At 46.0% G+C, this 15,056-nt stretch overlaps 1 protein-coding gene across 1 annotated transcript in view; it reads left to right on the top strand.

The window, feature by feature from the left end:
• The first annotated feature begins 11,182 nt into the window (after positions 1-11,182).
• The window catches only part of LOC144497205 (flavin-containing monooxygenase 5-like), a 53,627-nt gene continuing 49,753 nt past the window's right edge, over positions 11,183-15,056 (top strand). Inside the window, exon 1 of the mRNA XM_078218100.1 lies at positions 11,183-13,200. The gene's annotated coding sequence lies outside the window, so the exon portion shown is untranslated. The remainder of the gene's footprint in view (positions 13,201-15,056) is intronic.

The raw sequence follows: 15,056 nt of genomic DNA, 5'->3' as shown, positions 1-15,056 counted from the left end.
AGGGAGATTGTAACACTGATTAAGAGGAAGAGAGAGTTGTATGAAATGTACAGGCAGCAAGGAACACATCAGATGCTCGAGGAGTATAAAAAGTGCAAGAAGCTACTTAAGAGGGAAATCAGGAGGGCTAAAAGAAGACATGAGGTTGCTTTGGCAAACAGAGTGAAGGAAAGTCCAAAGAGCTTCTATAGGTATGTTAGGAGCAAAAGGATAGTGAGGGATAAAATTGGTCTTCTTGAAGACCAGAGTGGTACACTGTGTATGGAACCAAAAGAGATGGGGGAGATACTAAATGGTTTTTTTGCATCTGTATTTACTGAGGAAACGGGCATGGAGTCTACGGAAATAGGGCAAACTGGTAGGGAGGCCATGGAACCTTTACAGATTAAAGGGGAGGAGGTGCTTGCTGTCTTGAGGCAAATCAGAGTGGATAAATCCCCAGGACCGGACAGGGTATTCCCACGGACCTTGAGGGAAGCTAGTGTTGAACTTGCAGGGGCCCTGGCAGACATATTTAAAATGTCAGTATTCACGGGGGAGGTGCCGGATGATTGGAGGGTGGCTCATGTTGTTCCGTTGTTTAAAAAAGGTTCCAAAAGAAATCCGAGAAATTATCGGCCAGTAAGTTTGACGTCGGTGGTGGGCAAGTTATTGGAAGGTGTGATAAGGGATAGGATCTACAAATATTTGGATAGACAGGGACTTATTAGGGAGAGTCAACATGGCTTTGTGCGTGGTAGGTCATGTTTGACCAATCTATTAGAGTTTTTCGAGGAGGTTACCAGGAAAGTGGATGAAGGGAAGACGGTGGATGTTGTCTACCTGGATTTCAGCAAGGCCTTTGACAAGGTCCCTCATGGGAGGTTAGTTAGGAAGGTTCAGTCGCTGGGTATACATGGGGAGGTAGTAAATTGGATAAGACACTGGCTCAATGGAAGAAGCCAGAGAGTGGTTGTGGAGGATTGCTTCTCTGAGTGGAGGCCTGTGACTAGTGGTGTGCCGCAGGGATCGGTGTTGGGTCCATTGTTGTTTGTCATCTATATCAATGATCTGGATGATAATGTGGTAAATTGGATCAGCAAGTTTGCTGATGATACAAAGATTGGAGGTGTAGTGGACAGTGAGGAAGGTTTTCAAAGCTTGCAGAGGGATTTGGACCAACTAGAAAAATGGGCTGAAAAATGGCAAATGGAATTTAACGCAGACAAGTGTGAGATATTGCACTCTGGAAGGACAAACCAAAGAAGAACGTACAGGGTAAATGGTAGGACTCTGAAGAGTGCAGTTGAACAGAGGGATCTGGGAATACAGGTATAGAGTTCCCTAAAAGTGACGTCACAGGTGGATAGGGTCGTAAAGAGTGCCTTTGGTACATTGGCCTTTATAAATCGGAGTATAAAAGTTGGAGTGTTATGGTAAGGTTATATAAGGCATTGGTGAGGCCGAATTTGGAGTATTGTGTACAGTTTTGGTCACCTAGTTACAGGAAGGATGTAAATAAGATTGAAAGAGTGCAGAGAAGGTTCACAAGGATGTTGCCAGGACTTGAGAAGCTGAGTTACAGAGAGAGATTGAATAGGTTGGGACTTTATTCCCTGGAGCGTAGAAGATTGAGGGAAGATTTGATAGAGGTGTATAAGATTTTGATGGGTATAGAGTGAATGCAAGCAGGCTTTTTCCGCTGAGGCTCGGGGAGAAAAAAACCAGAGGGCATGGGTTAAGGGTGAAAGGAGAAAAGTTTAAAGGGAATATTAGGGGGGGCTTCTTCACGCAGAGAGTGGTGGGAGTGTGGAATGAGCTGCCGGATAAAGTGGTAAATGCGGGGTCACTTTTAACATTTAAGAAAAACTTGGACGGGTTCATGGATGAGAGGGGTGTGGAGGGATATGGTCCAAGTGCAGGTCAGTGGGACTAGGCATAAAATGGTTCGGCACAGACAAGAGGGCCAAAGGGCCTGTTTCTGAGCTGTAATTTTCTATGGTTCTATGATTTTGAACTTCTCTATTAAACCTCCTCAGTCCTCTCTCCAAGGAGAACAATCCCAACCTCTCCAATCTATTCCCGTATCTGAAATTTCTCATCCCTGGAACCATTCTTGTAAAGCTCTTCTGCACTATCTCCAATGCCTTCACAACATTCCTGTAGTGGGGTGCCCAGAGCTGTAAATAATATTCCAACTGAGGTCTAATTAGCGTTTTGTGTAAGTTCCACATCCTTGCTCTTGTCCGTTGTGCCACTATTAATAAAGCCCAGATTATATGCTTTATTCGCTGCTCTCTCCACCTTTCCTGCCACTTTCAATGATTTTAAAATTGGCAGGCAGTAACTAGTGGGGTGCCACAGGGATCGGTGCTGGGACCCCAGCTGTTCACAATATATATTAATGATTTGGATGAGGGAACAAAACGTAACATCTCAAAGTTTGCAGATGATACCAAGTTGGGGTGTGACGAGGACGCAGAGATCCTTCAGCATGATCTGGACAGGTTGGGTGAGTGGACAAATCAATGGCAGATGCAGTATAATTTGGATAAATGTGAGGTTATTCATTTTGGAAGCAAAAACAAGAAGGCAGATTACTACCTGAATAGCTGCAAATTGGGATTGGAAAATGTGCAATGGGACCTCGGTGTCCTTTTACACCAGTCACTGAAGGTAAGCATGTAGGTGCAGCAGGTTGTAGAGAAGGCAAATGGCATGTTGGCCTTCATTGCAAGAGGTTTTGAGTACAGGAGCAGGGATGTGTTGTTGCATTATACAGGGCCTTGGTGTGGCCACACCTAGAGTATTGTGTGCAGTTTTGGTCTCCTTTTCTGAGGATGTTCTTGCTCTCGAAAGAGTGCAATGAAGGTTTACCAGGCTGATTCCGGGGATGGCGGGACTGATGTATGAGGAGAGATTGACTAGGTTAGGATTGTTTTAACTGGAGTTCAGATGAATGAGGGGGGATCTCATAGAGACTTATAAAATTCTAACAGGACTAGACAGGGTAGGTGCAGGAAGGATGTTCCCTAAGGTGGGGGGTGTCCAGAACCAGGGGTCACAGTCTGAGGATACAGGGAATCCTCATTTAAAACGGAGATGAGGAGACATTTCTTCACCCAAAGAGTGGTGAGCCTGTGGAATTCATTACTACAGGAAGTAGTTGATGCCAAAACATTGAATGTATTCAAAAGGCGGCTAGATATAGCACTTGGGGCGAATGGGATCAAAGGTTATGGGAAGAAAGCAGGATTAGGTTAGTGAGTTGGATGATCAGCCATGATCGTGATGAATGGCGCAACAGGTTCGAAGGGCCGAATGGCCTCCTCCTACTCCTATCTTCTATGTTCCTATGATCTACACACATATTAACCCAGGTCCTTTTGCTCCTGCATCCCTTTAAGAATTTTACCCCTTTTTTTACATTGTCTTTCCTACCACCTCACACTTCTCTGCATTGAACTTCATCTGCCACCTACCTGCCCGCTCCACCATCTTGTCTACTGAAGTTCTACACTGTCCTCCTCACTGTTTGCAATACTTTCAAGTTTCAATTGCACACCCAAGATCTAGATCATTAATATATATCATAGAAAGCAAGGGTCACAATGTCAACTGCTGAGGAACACCACTACAAACCTTCCTCCAGCTTTCCCTTAAAATTTGAAGCTAGCCCATCGGTTAGGAAAGGTTCCTTTTAGATTTATGGTCTGAATTTTATATGAAGTACAGGAATTAATGTATTAATATATATTTTCACAGTAAATGTTAAGCACTTCAAATCAAAAGTATTGAATTGTGCAAACTTCTTTTTGGAAAAATATACTTTATTTGTAAAATATCTGAAAGAACATTACAAATATTTCAAATTGACCATCACATAAAGTGCAATAATATTCAGGGTTCTCTACATAGATCATGTAGCACTATGAGGTGCTTTGATACAGTTAAATATTACAGACATTTCAAAATGGTAATTACGAATGGTGCAAAGATATTTAAGTTGTCTACATGGATCCAATTGTTCTTTGAGGTGCTTCCAAACTGATTCATGTAATATTCATTGCATGCATTCCTGAGCGAACCACCTTTTTAATAAATTGCGCAATTTTTAAAAACTTTTACTCCATTCTTAAAGTTACAAAACCAATGCTCATAGTGGACCGAGCAGATCCTAATCCATTTCTTTTCCTGCTACAAAAACCAAATTCAAATTCAAACTGAATCCAGTTTGTGGTCCGCAACAAGATCCAACCTGTCAAGATAAGGCATTGCACCCTTTCTTGGGCTTGATCCGACGACACTTGATCTTAGCCAAAAGGCCGCGTTTTGTCCTTCATGCAGATCTGCTTCACTTTTACCAGTACATTTTACTTTACCACATATCCTAACCCAAAGCTTCTGCAGATCCTCCTGTTACATTGAGCGGAAGTCACTAAATCTGACTTCTTTCTCAATTTGTCCTCAGTCTTTTCGTCTTCTACATTTGAAGAACATTTGACGAGAAATTAAAGAAAAAACGTTTTTTCCATATAGCCGATTGTTGCATGCTGGGAAATTAGGCACACTGCACATGCTCAGACTGTACAGCCCAAATTCAAGCTTACAGCATGTGGTTCCAAGTAAATAAATCAAATCCAAGCCCAGGCTTTTGACAGAGGCTGAGGCCTTCAGGTGGAAATTTTAATGAAGGCATTAAAGACAAAAGATGATTTTAATCTCACAAGCTACATGTCAGTACCCACTCATCATTCTCACTTCCACAGGTCGCTTTTCCTTCGTATCTGAAAGAACTCGTCAGAGGCCGATGTCTCTTCACCAGATTCCCTTTATTTATGAACTCAATTCCACTCCTAAAAGTCAGAATCCAGAGTGTCAGTAGCCCTGACACTCCTCAAAAAATTATATCTATACAGGTGAGACTTCAAGTGGGCAGACAATCATTACCTCAATCAGGGAGCTCTTACTCCAAAAGGCCAACCTCATGAGCCTCATTGAAGTCATGACACTACCCCTCCTCCCCCCTCCATACACACACACAAACTCACACACAAACACGCACACATACTATTCAAGAGTATTACTGCTGTGATAAAATAATTTCTAGTGAATATGGTAGAGGGGGATTTTACAGACTCTCTCATCCCAAAACCGTAAAAAATCCCACTAGGTCACCAGAACTTTACACGGTCCGCCCCTCACCTGGTCCGATTCCCATAGCAGGCAGAACAGTAAAATTCTGGCCGTAATGTCGAAACAGTACTATTAGAAGTTGTTTATCAGCTCTCCTGATGACCGATGATGGATAGTTGGATGCAGCGCAGAGTCATAGGAACCTGGACGTTCCCTAATCCAATCCCCCAACCTGTACTGAGTTAGCTGGTGCACTGGGCGAAAACAACCAGAGAGGGCAGGGAAGAAAAGTTAATCAGATACTTCTTACTGATGATTGTCCAATAACCATGTAAATGTGTGGATGCCGGGTAAGAACAGAGTTGGGTTTCAAATGGTTGACTTACTGACTGGGCTTAGACAGTAAGCCTCGGATATGGTGCTGCCAGCAGCTCCACCTCAATGATCCACTGATTGCATCTCAAGTTTTCTTCAGCCCTTACACTCACGGTCCCAGTTTCCACTGATTGGGCTTAGAAAATGGTCAAAGGCTCTCATAGAATCCACAGAGTGCAGAAGAAGCCATTAGGCTCAGCGAGTCTGCACCAAGTGTCTTAATGTGGAGATGCCGGCGTTGGACTGGGGTAAACACAGTAAGAAGTTTAACAACAAAGTTTCATAGCATATTTTTAAAAATAACTTTCACTCTTATTTCTGTAAATCAGCTGACTCTAATCGATGATATGCTAATAGCTGATGAATAAAAAAAATGCAGTGAGTAAATTACTTGTTATTAACACCACACAGAACATTTTGTTCATTAAATAAGCACCTACAAGTTGGCAGGCTGCTTTCTTGGTGAAACGTTTCTTCCATTGAAAGCAACAGCTGAGCCAGATGTAGAGCCTGGCACTGAGTCTTCAGGCACAAATTCCACAGGAATCAAAAATACATCACATGAGAGGAGATCAATGCTATGTTTAGAAACAATACGAATCTGAATCTCTGGCACGAATTGGCTGAGAGGAACTCCTCAGGAAAACCTTCCAACTAATTAGAAAATGGATAAACAGCATCAAGGGCGACTAGCAGAGGCACGAGTTTCAGCAGCATTGGCAAAGAAGCTTTTTACTCATTCATGGGACATGGGCATCTCTTCTTGCTGATTGTTAGTGAGCGCAAGGGTTTTGGTCAGTTTGATGATGAGTTCCCATCGTGTGAGGGGAATGGTCTCCAGAGCCTCCTGAGGATGAACAGTGGCATATTGGTTAGCACTGCTGCCTCACAGCACCAGGGACCCGGGTTCAATTCCAGCCTCGGGACACTGGCTGTGTGGAGTTTGCACATTCTGCCCGTGTCTACGTGGGTTTCCTCCGGGTGCTCCGGTTTCCTCCCATGGTCCAAAGATGTGTGGGTTAGGTGGATTGGCTGTGCTTATTTTGTCCCTTAGTGTCCAAAGATGTGTAGGTTAGATGAATTAGCCGTGGGAAATGTGTGGGGTTACGGGAATAGAGTGGGGTGAGGGTCTGGGTAAGACACTTGGTAAGAAGTTTAACAACACCAGGTTAAAGTCCAACAGGTTTATTTGGTAGCAAAAGCCACACAAGCTTTCGGAGCTCTAAGCCCCTTCTTCAGGTGAGTGGGAATTCTGTTCACAAACAGAGCTTATAAAGACACAGACTCAATTTACATGAAGAATGGTTGGAATGCGAATACTTACAACTAATCAAGTCTTTAAGAAACGAAACAATGTGAGTGGAGAGAGCATCAAGACAGGCTAAAAAGATGTGTATTGTCTCCAGACAAAACAGCCAGTGAAACTCTGCAGGTCCACGCAACTGTGGGAGTTACAAATAGTGTGACATGAACCCAATATCCCGGTTGAGGCCATCCTCGTGTGTGCGGAACTTGGCTATCAGTTTCTGCTCAGCGACTCTGCGCTGTCGTGTGTCGCGAAGGCCGCCTTGGAGAACGCTTACCCGAATATCAGAGGCCGAATGCCCGTGACCGCTGAAGTGCTCCCCAACAGGAAGAGAACAGTCTTGCCTGGTGATTGTCGAGCGGTGTTCATTCATCCGTTGTCGCAGCGTCTGCATAGTTTCCCCAATGTACCATGCCTCGGGACATCCTTTCTTGCAGCGTATCAGGTAGACAATGTTGGCCGAATTGCAAGAGTATGTACCGTGTACCTGGTGGATGTACCAGGTACACGGTACATACTCTTGCAATTCGGCCAACATTGTCTACCTGATACGCTGCAAGAAAGGATGTCCCGAGGCATGGTACTTTGGGGAAACTATGCAGACGCTGCGACAACGGATGAATGAACACCGCTCGACAATCACCTGGCAAGACTGTTCTCTTCCTGTTGGGGAGCACTTCAGCGGTCACGGGCATTCGGCCTCTGATATTCGGGTAAGCGTTCTCCAAGGCGGCCTTCGCGACACACGACAGCGCAGAGTCGCTGAGCAGAAACTGATAGCCAAGTTCCGCACACACGAGGACGGCCTCAACCGGGATATTGGGTTCATGTCACACTATTTGTCCTCTTTTTAGGTCAAACCAAACCAAGTAAACAAACTCAGATTAAATCAGGACAAAGTAAAAGGGGCAGCTCCCCAAAAAGGAGGGGGAACAGCCCGAACAGAAATCAAAGTACAAAGGAAACTTAAAAACATCAAATTAAAATGTGATTATTGGGGTCAATAATGCACCCCAACCCCTGCGGTGCCCAGCGGGCGCGGAAAGCGTCAACCTCACCCGTGGACACCGTATGCTCCCTCTCCAGGGACACCCGGCCGCGAACGTAGCCGCAGTAGAGGGGAAGACAGTCAGGATGGACGGCCCCCTCGATCGCCCGCAGCCTGGACCGGTAAATGGCGCGTTTCGCCAGGCCCAGGAGCAGGTTCACGAGGAGGTCGCCATCTCGACCCTCCCCTCTCCGCACCGGGTGTCTGTAGATCAGGAGCGTGGGACTGAAGTGCAGACAAAACATCAACAAAAGGTTCTTCAGGAAAACATAAAGGGAGTGCAGCCTAAGACACACAACATAGACATGGTCCACGGACTCCACAAGGCCGCAGAAAGGGCAGTCTTCGGAGCCCGTGAACCAGTGAACCCTACGGTTGTGCGGAACTGCTGCATGCATCACCCTCCACCCCAGGTCCCCGACGTAAATGGGGGAGATCCCTCCGTAGAGGGACCTCCAGCGGGGACCTCCGCCGCCCGGCGGCAACAAGGCCCGCCAAGGTGTATCCGGGCGACAGGCGAGGAGGCAGTGATGGAAGGTGTGCAGCAGCAGCCCGCACAGGAAACGCCTCCGCGCGGTAGAAAAAGGCACGGAGGGCATTTCCGCGAGGCGGCTCAGGCTGTGGGGCACCTCACCCAGGGGGTTTATTAGTAAAAACCAGATGGGTTTTTACAGCAATCGACAATGGTTTCATGGTCACCATTTTTTAATTCCAGATTTGTTATTGAATTCAAATTTCACCATCTGTCGTGGTAGGATTTGAACCTGGAGCATTACCCTGGGTCTCTGGATAACTAGCCCAGTGACAATGCCACCACGCTACTGCCTCCCCTTTCTTTATTTTTTTAAGGACATTAGTGAACCAGATGGGTTTTTTCGACAATGGTTTCATGGTCATCAGTAGATTCTTAATTCCAGATATTTTTTATTGAATTCAAATTCCACCAACTGCTGTGGCGGGATTCGAACCCAGGGTCCCCAGAACATTAGCTGAGTTTCTGGATTAATAGTCTAGTGATATTACCACTAGGCCATCACCTCCCCTCTTTTTTTTGGACCTGCAGAGTTTCACTGGCTGTCTTGTCTGGAGACAATACACATCTTTTTAGCCTGTCTTGATGCTCTCTCCACTCACATTGTTTCGTTTCTTAAAGACTTGATTAGTTGTAAGTATTCGCATTCCAACCATTCTTCATGTAAATTGAGTCTGTGTCTTTATAAGCTCTGTTTGTGAACAGAATTCCCACTCACCTGAAGAAGGGGCTTAGAGCTCCGAAAGCTTGTGTGGCTTTTGCTACCAAATAAACCTGTTGGACTTTAACCTGGTGTTGTTAAACTTCTTACCAAGTGTCTTACCCAGACCCTCACCCCACTCTATTCCCGTAACCCCACACATTTCCCACGGCTAATTCATCTAACCTACACATCTTTGGACACTAAGGGACAAAATAAGCACAGCCAATCCACCTAACCCACACATCTTTGGACCATGGGAGGAAACCGGAGCACCCGGAGGAAACCCACGTAGACACGGGCAGAATGTGCAAACTCCACACAGCCAGTGTCCCGAGGCTGGAATTGAACCCGGGTCCCTGGTGCTGTGAGGCAGCAGTGCTAACCAATATGCCACTGTTCATCCTCAGGAGGCTCTGGAGACCATTCCCCTCACACGATGGGAACTCATCATCAAACTGACCAAAACCCTTGCGCTCACTAACAATCAGCAAGAAGAGATGCCCATGTCCCATGAATGAGTAAAAAGCTTCTTTGCCAATGCTGCTGAAACTCGTGCCTCTGCTAGTCGCCCTTGATGCTGTTTATCCATTTTCTAATTAGTTGGAAGGTTTTCCTGAGGAGTTCCTCTCAGCCAATTCGTGCCAGAGATTCAGATTCGTATTGTTTCTAAACATAGCATTGATCTCCTCTCATGTGATGTATTTTTGATTCCTGTGGAATTTGTGCCTGAAGACTCAGTGCCAGGCTCTACATCTGGCTCAGCTGTTGCTTTCAATGGAAGAAACGTTTCACCAAGAAAGCAGCCTGCCAACTTGTAGGTGCTTATTTAATGAACAAAATGTTCTGTGTGGTGTTAATAACAAGTAATTTACTCACTGCATTTTTTTTATTCATCAGCTATTAGCATATCATCGATTAGAGTCAGCTGATTTACAGAAATAAGAGTGAAAGTTATTTTTAAAAATATGCTATGAAACTTTTATTTAATGTGTAAGCTGTCGCTTTTGAAAATGATCCACCCTAGCCAATTGCCAAGTATCATAGAATCCCTACAGAGCAGAAGGAGGCCATTTGGCCCATCGGGTTTGCACCGACTCTCCAACAGAGCATCCTATCCCTGTCTTATCCCCATAACCCCACATATTTACCCTGCTAAGCCACCTAACCTACGCATCCTGGGACAGTAAGGGTCAATTTAGCATCGCCAATCAACATAACCCCACATCTTTGGACTGTGGGAGGAAATTGGCACCGGAGGAAACTATGCAAATACGGGGAGAATGTGCAAACTCCACACAGTCACCCAAGACCAGAATTCAACCCGGGTCCCTGGAGCTTGGAGGCAGCAATGCTAACCACTGTGCCGCCTGAAACAGAATTGGACTTTAATGACTGTAATTGTGGAGTCTGAGGTAGCTAACATTGCTCTTCTGGATGTTGGATGCGTTTAAAATGCTGTTGATTGTAACGTGCAATATGTTAAATTCTGACAGAAACGAAACACCTCGCGTCACTGCAAAGTTGAGAGGAATTAGATAAGTGCACCACCAAGTGGCAAATGTTATAACCCACTGGAGCCCAACCATATGTTGCCAACAGTTGACTGGATTTTCTTTTGGAAAAATTGAACCTGCAATACTGCTGTTGGTTTGAAACAGATCTTTTAAAGATGGTCAGCACTCTCAGCAATCTCATTACATACATGGGGCAGCACGGTGGCAGATACTGCTGCCTCACAGCGCCAGGGACCGGGTTCAATTCCTGGCTTGGGTCAATGTCTGTGCGGAGTCTGCACGTTCTCCCCGTGTCTGTGTGGGTTTCCTCCGGGTGCTCCAGTTTCCTCCCACAGTCCAAAGATGTGCGGGTTAGGTTGATTGGCCATGCTAAATTGACCCTAGTTTCAAGGGGGATTAGCAGAGTAAATATGCGGAGTTACCGGGATACGGTGGGATCGTTGTCAGTGCAGGCTCGATGGGCCGAATGGCCTCCTTCTTTACTGTTAGGGATTCTATGATCCACCTTTGGCATTTACAATCATGGTTACGGAATTGTAAAATAGATGCCATTACAGGAGGTCAGGAAATCCAGTGTATATTTTGTGGAAACCTTTATTTTATTTGGTCTTAGAAGCCAGCATTTATTGCCCATCCTTAATTGTCCAGGAGAAGGTGGTGGTGAGCTGCCACCTTGAACCACTGCGGTCCACGTGGTGTTGTCAGGGAGGGACTCCCAGTACTTTGACCCAGTGACTGTGAAGGAACAATTATATATTTCCAAGTCAGGATGGTATGTGACTTGGAGTGTAACTTGTTGGTGGTGCACAGGCTGGCCTTGTTCTTTTAGGCAACAGTTCGGAAGGTGCTGTTGCAAAGCCTTGGCAAATTCATAGAAATCATAGAAACCCTACAGTGCAGAAGGAGGCCATTCGGCCCATCAAGTCTGCACCAACCACAATCCCACCCAGGCCCTACCCCCACATATTTTACCCGCTAATCCCTCTAACCTACGCATCCCAGGACTGTAAGGGGCATTTTTTCTTTAACCTGGCCAATCAACTTAACCCGCACATCTTTGGACTGTGGGAGGAATCTGGAGCACCCGGAGGAAACCCACGCAGACACAAGGAGAATGTGCAAACTCCACACAGAGAGTGACCCGAGCCGGGAATCGAACCCGGGACCCTGGAACTGTGAAGCAGCAGTGCTAACCACTGTGCTACCGTGCCGCCCATGCTGCAGTGCATCTTGTATGTGATACACACTGCTGTTTCTGTGCACCATTGGTGGACAGAATGTTCAGGATTGTGGATGGGCTACCAATTAAATGGGCTGCTTTGCATTGGATGGTGTCAAGCTTCTTAAGTGTTGTCAGAGCTGCACTCATCCCAGCAAGTGGAATGTATTCCATCACACTCCTCATTTGTCCTCTGTAGATGGTGGGCAGGTTTTGGGGAGCAAGGGGGTGAGTTACCTGTCACAGAATTCCCTGCCTCTGACCTACTCTTGTAGTCACAACGGTAAGGTGACTGCTCTAGTTTTTGTTTTAGCACATGCAGTAATCACCAAGACAGCCAATAGCTTCCGCAATGGCTAAATGAAGATCTCTGAGTCCTCTTCTGAATGTTGTCAGGAGGCAGTCTTCATGCGAATCATTGATTAGGATGTACAATACCTACAGTCCAGCTTCCCTGCAAGACCCCACTGGTGCCAATTTGCTACACAAAGGCCTTGGCCAGTGTGGAAATGATTGAGGAATGCCCAATGTTGGCAGGATAGGTTGAAGCCGGGTGCACATGCTGTAGGTTCTGTGATGAGGAACTGGTTTTTAATAGTGGTGTGTTGGTTCCATTCCTGCTGCCATAGGGCTTCTGCTGTTATTCCTTGGCACGGTGGTCTTAGCCATCCAGGCTGGCATGATGAAAGGCGAGCAGCAGGTGGATTTGCTCAAGTTCTTGCGTGGCAGCAGGCTTGGATTGATGTAAACCTTCTCCGGGAGCTTTGTCATTGCAATCTCCCTCCTTATGTGAGGGGGTGGGATGTTGCGCAAGATTGGGAACCAGGGGAGTTGAGTTGGTTAGAGGGGATTCAAGATGATACACATCGTTGTGCTGAGCTGAGTATCTGCAGGACTGGTATGGGGTGAGTTGTTCCATACTGGTGCACAGTACTCTTCAGCCCAGTTCTTTACTAATCAAACCATTCAATCTCTGGTAATTAACATACAACAGACCTAGATACTATATGAAAAGCCCCAACGTTGGAGAATTTTGGGAATCAGAAACGATCCGTTCCTCACACTAAACTACCCTTACCGCAAGTCAGGTTCCAAATAACTCCCGTACTCCGTCCCGAAATCGTTATCGTGTGAAAGCAATTTCAGCAATTTACATTTGAATGAATCCATGTTGTTTCCATCGCCTCCCTCGGCAGTGTGTCCCATAGACGGACCACTTACTTCCTGAAACCATCCTTTCTGTAGGTTAGTTTTAAAATGTCACCGATTGAGAGCGGGATAACTCGAGATTTCACTTCCTGGGTTAGTAGTGCCTGGAGCAGAAGCTGCGTCACATTCAAGATAAGAGTTGGAAATAGTTGAGTGGAAGAGAGGGCTCGGGAAGCAGGGTGAGTAAATGCGATTAGCTGCTTCTGTGGGAGGCTGATAGGCGCTGTTTGTTTCCAATCGCCTGTTTGCATTCTATCTGAAATCGTGGGGAATGCAATACACTTATCTCTTTGATAGAATGAGCTAGCCCAGGGTCCAAGGCAGTGGGTTTTGTAACTTTCTTCTACTGTTGGGGGCTGATAGTTCTTTGTGTCCAGATAAAAGATTGTCACTTCTTTGTACTTTTTTTGATGTTGCTATTTTTCTCCCTACCTCAACTCCCTGAAAAATTGAGTAAATTCTTTGTATCTTGCAGCCAGTTCCGCTTTTCCCCTCCTGGGAGCAGTGAGGGGAATCCAGTGGAGCTGTGTTCCAGTATACTTCATGGCAGCCTAACCGGGCGCTGTTAATGAACAGCGCTGAGGTCTCACTCCCAGGTTGTGCATCCTTCGCTCGGGTGTCACAAATAATCCACGGCCAGCTGGAGAGTGAGTGCTGTGGGGTGGCACAGTGGTTCGCACAGCGCCAGGGACTTGGGTTCGATTCCCAGTTTAGGTCACTGTCTGTGCGGAGTCTGCACGTTCTCCCCGTGTCTGCGAGGGTTTCCTCTGGTGCTCCGGTTTCCTCCCACAGTCCGAAAGACGTGCTGGTTAGGTGCATTGGTCCTGCTAAATTCTCCCTCAGTGTACCCGAACAGGCGCCGGAGTGTGGCGATTATGGGTTTTTCACAGTAACTTCATTGCAGTGTTCATGTAAGCCTACTTGTGATACAAATGAATAAACTTAAAACCTGTCCCAGGCTGGACCAGACCCTGGCCAATACAGGTACTTCTGCACAGGAGTGAAGAACAACTCTCTTTCTTGGGCTTGTAATTGTGTGGACAAATGTCCAGACTATCAGGATAGAATTAATTCATTGGGTCGAGCCACTGAGGACCATCTTTTATTTATTTGAAACTCTGGTGTAATATTCCCCCCTCCTCCCCAAGCCCAGTTATAAATATAACCTGTACCCTTGCTGAAGCAAAATTGATGTAATCCAAAGATGCGCAGGTTAGGTTGATTGGTCATGCTAATTGCCCCTTAGTGTCCCAACCTATATTGGTTAGGGGGATTAATAGACTAAATATGTGGGGTTACAGGATAAACCTGGGTAAGAGTTGGTGCAGACTCGAAGGGCTGAATGGCCATCTCCTGGACTGTAGGGAGTCTCTGATTCTGTGATCCCACAAAATTACTCGAGCTCAGTTCTGTGCACAACAACATAATGTGGAGATGCCGGCGTTGGACTGGGGTGAACACGGTAAGAAGTCTCACAACACCAGGTTAAAGTCCAACAGGTTTATTTGGTAGCAAATATCATAAGCTTTCGGAGCACTGCTCCTTTGTCAGATGGAAATTTCCACTCCATCTGACGAAGGAGCAGTGCTCCGAAAGCTTATGGTATGCACAACAACATAAGCATGTAAATCTTTACTGAGACCTCCTGTTTAGAGTCTTAAACTGCTTATAAATCAATTGCCTTTATCTCTATTCCACAAGCTTCATTTTTGACTGTTTAGAATCCCTACAGTGCAGAAGGAGGCCATTCAGCCCATCAAACCTGCACTGACAACCATGCCATCCAGGCTCTAACCCTGTAATCCCATGTATTTACCCTGCTAATCCCCCTGACACTAGGGTCAATTTAACTTGGCCAATCAACCTAACCTGGGCATCTTTGGACTGAGAGGAAACCAGAGCACCCGGAGGAAACCCATGCAGACACGGGGAGAATGTGCAAATTCCACACAAACAGTCACCTGAGGCTGGAATTGAACCCAGGTCCCTGGTGCTTGAGGCAGCATTGCTAACCACTGTGCCACCGTGCTGCCCC

The sequence above is a fragment of the Mustelus asterias genome, chromosome 8, assembly GCF_964213995.1.
Source record: "Mustelus asterias chromosome 8, sMusAst1.hap1.1, whole genome shotgun sequence".
NCBI lineage: Eukaryota > Metazoa > Chordata > Chondrichthyes > Carcharhiniformes > Triakidae > Mustelus > Mustelus asterias.
The sequence above is the reverse complement of the archived record's forward strand: the minus strand, read 5'-3'. Positions and strand labels throughout refer to the sequence as shown.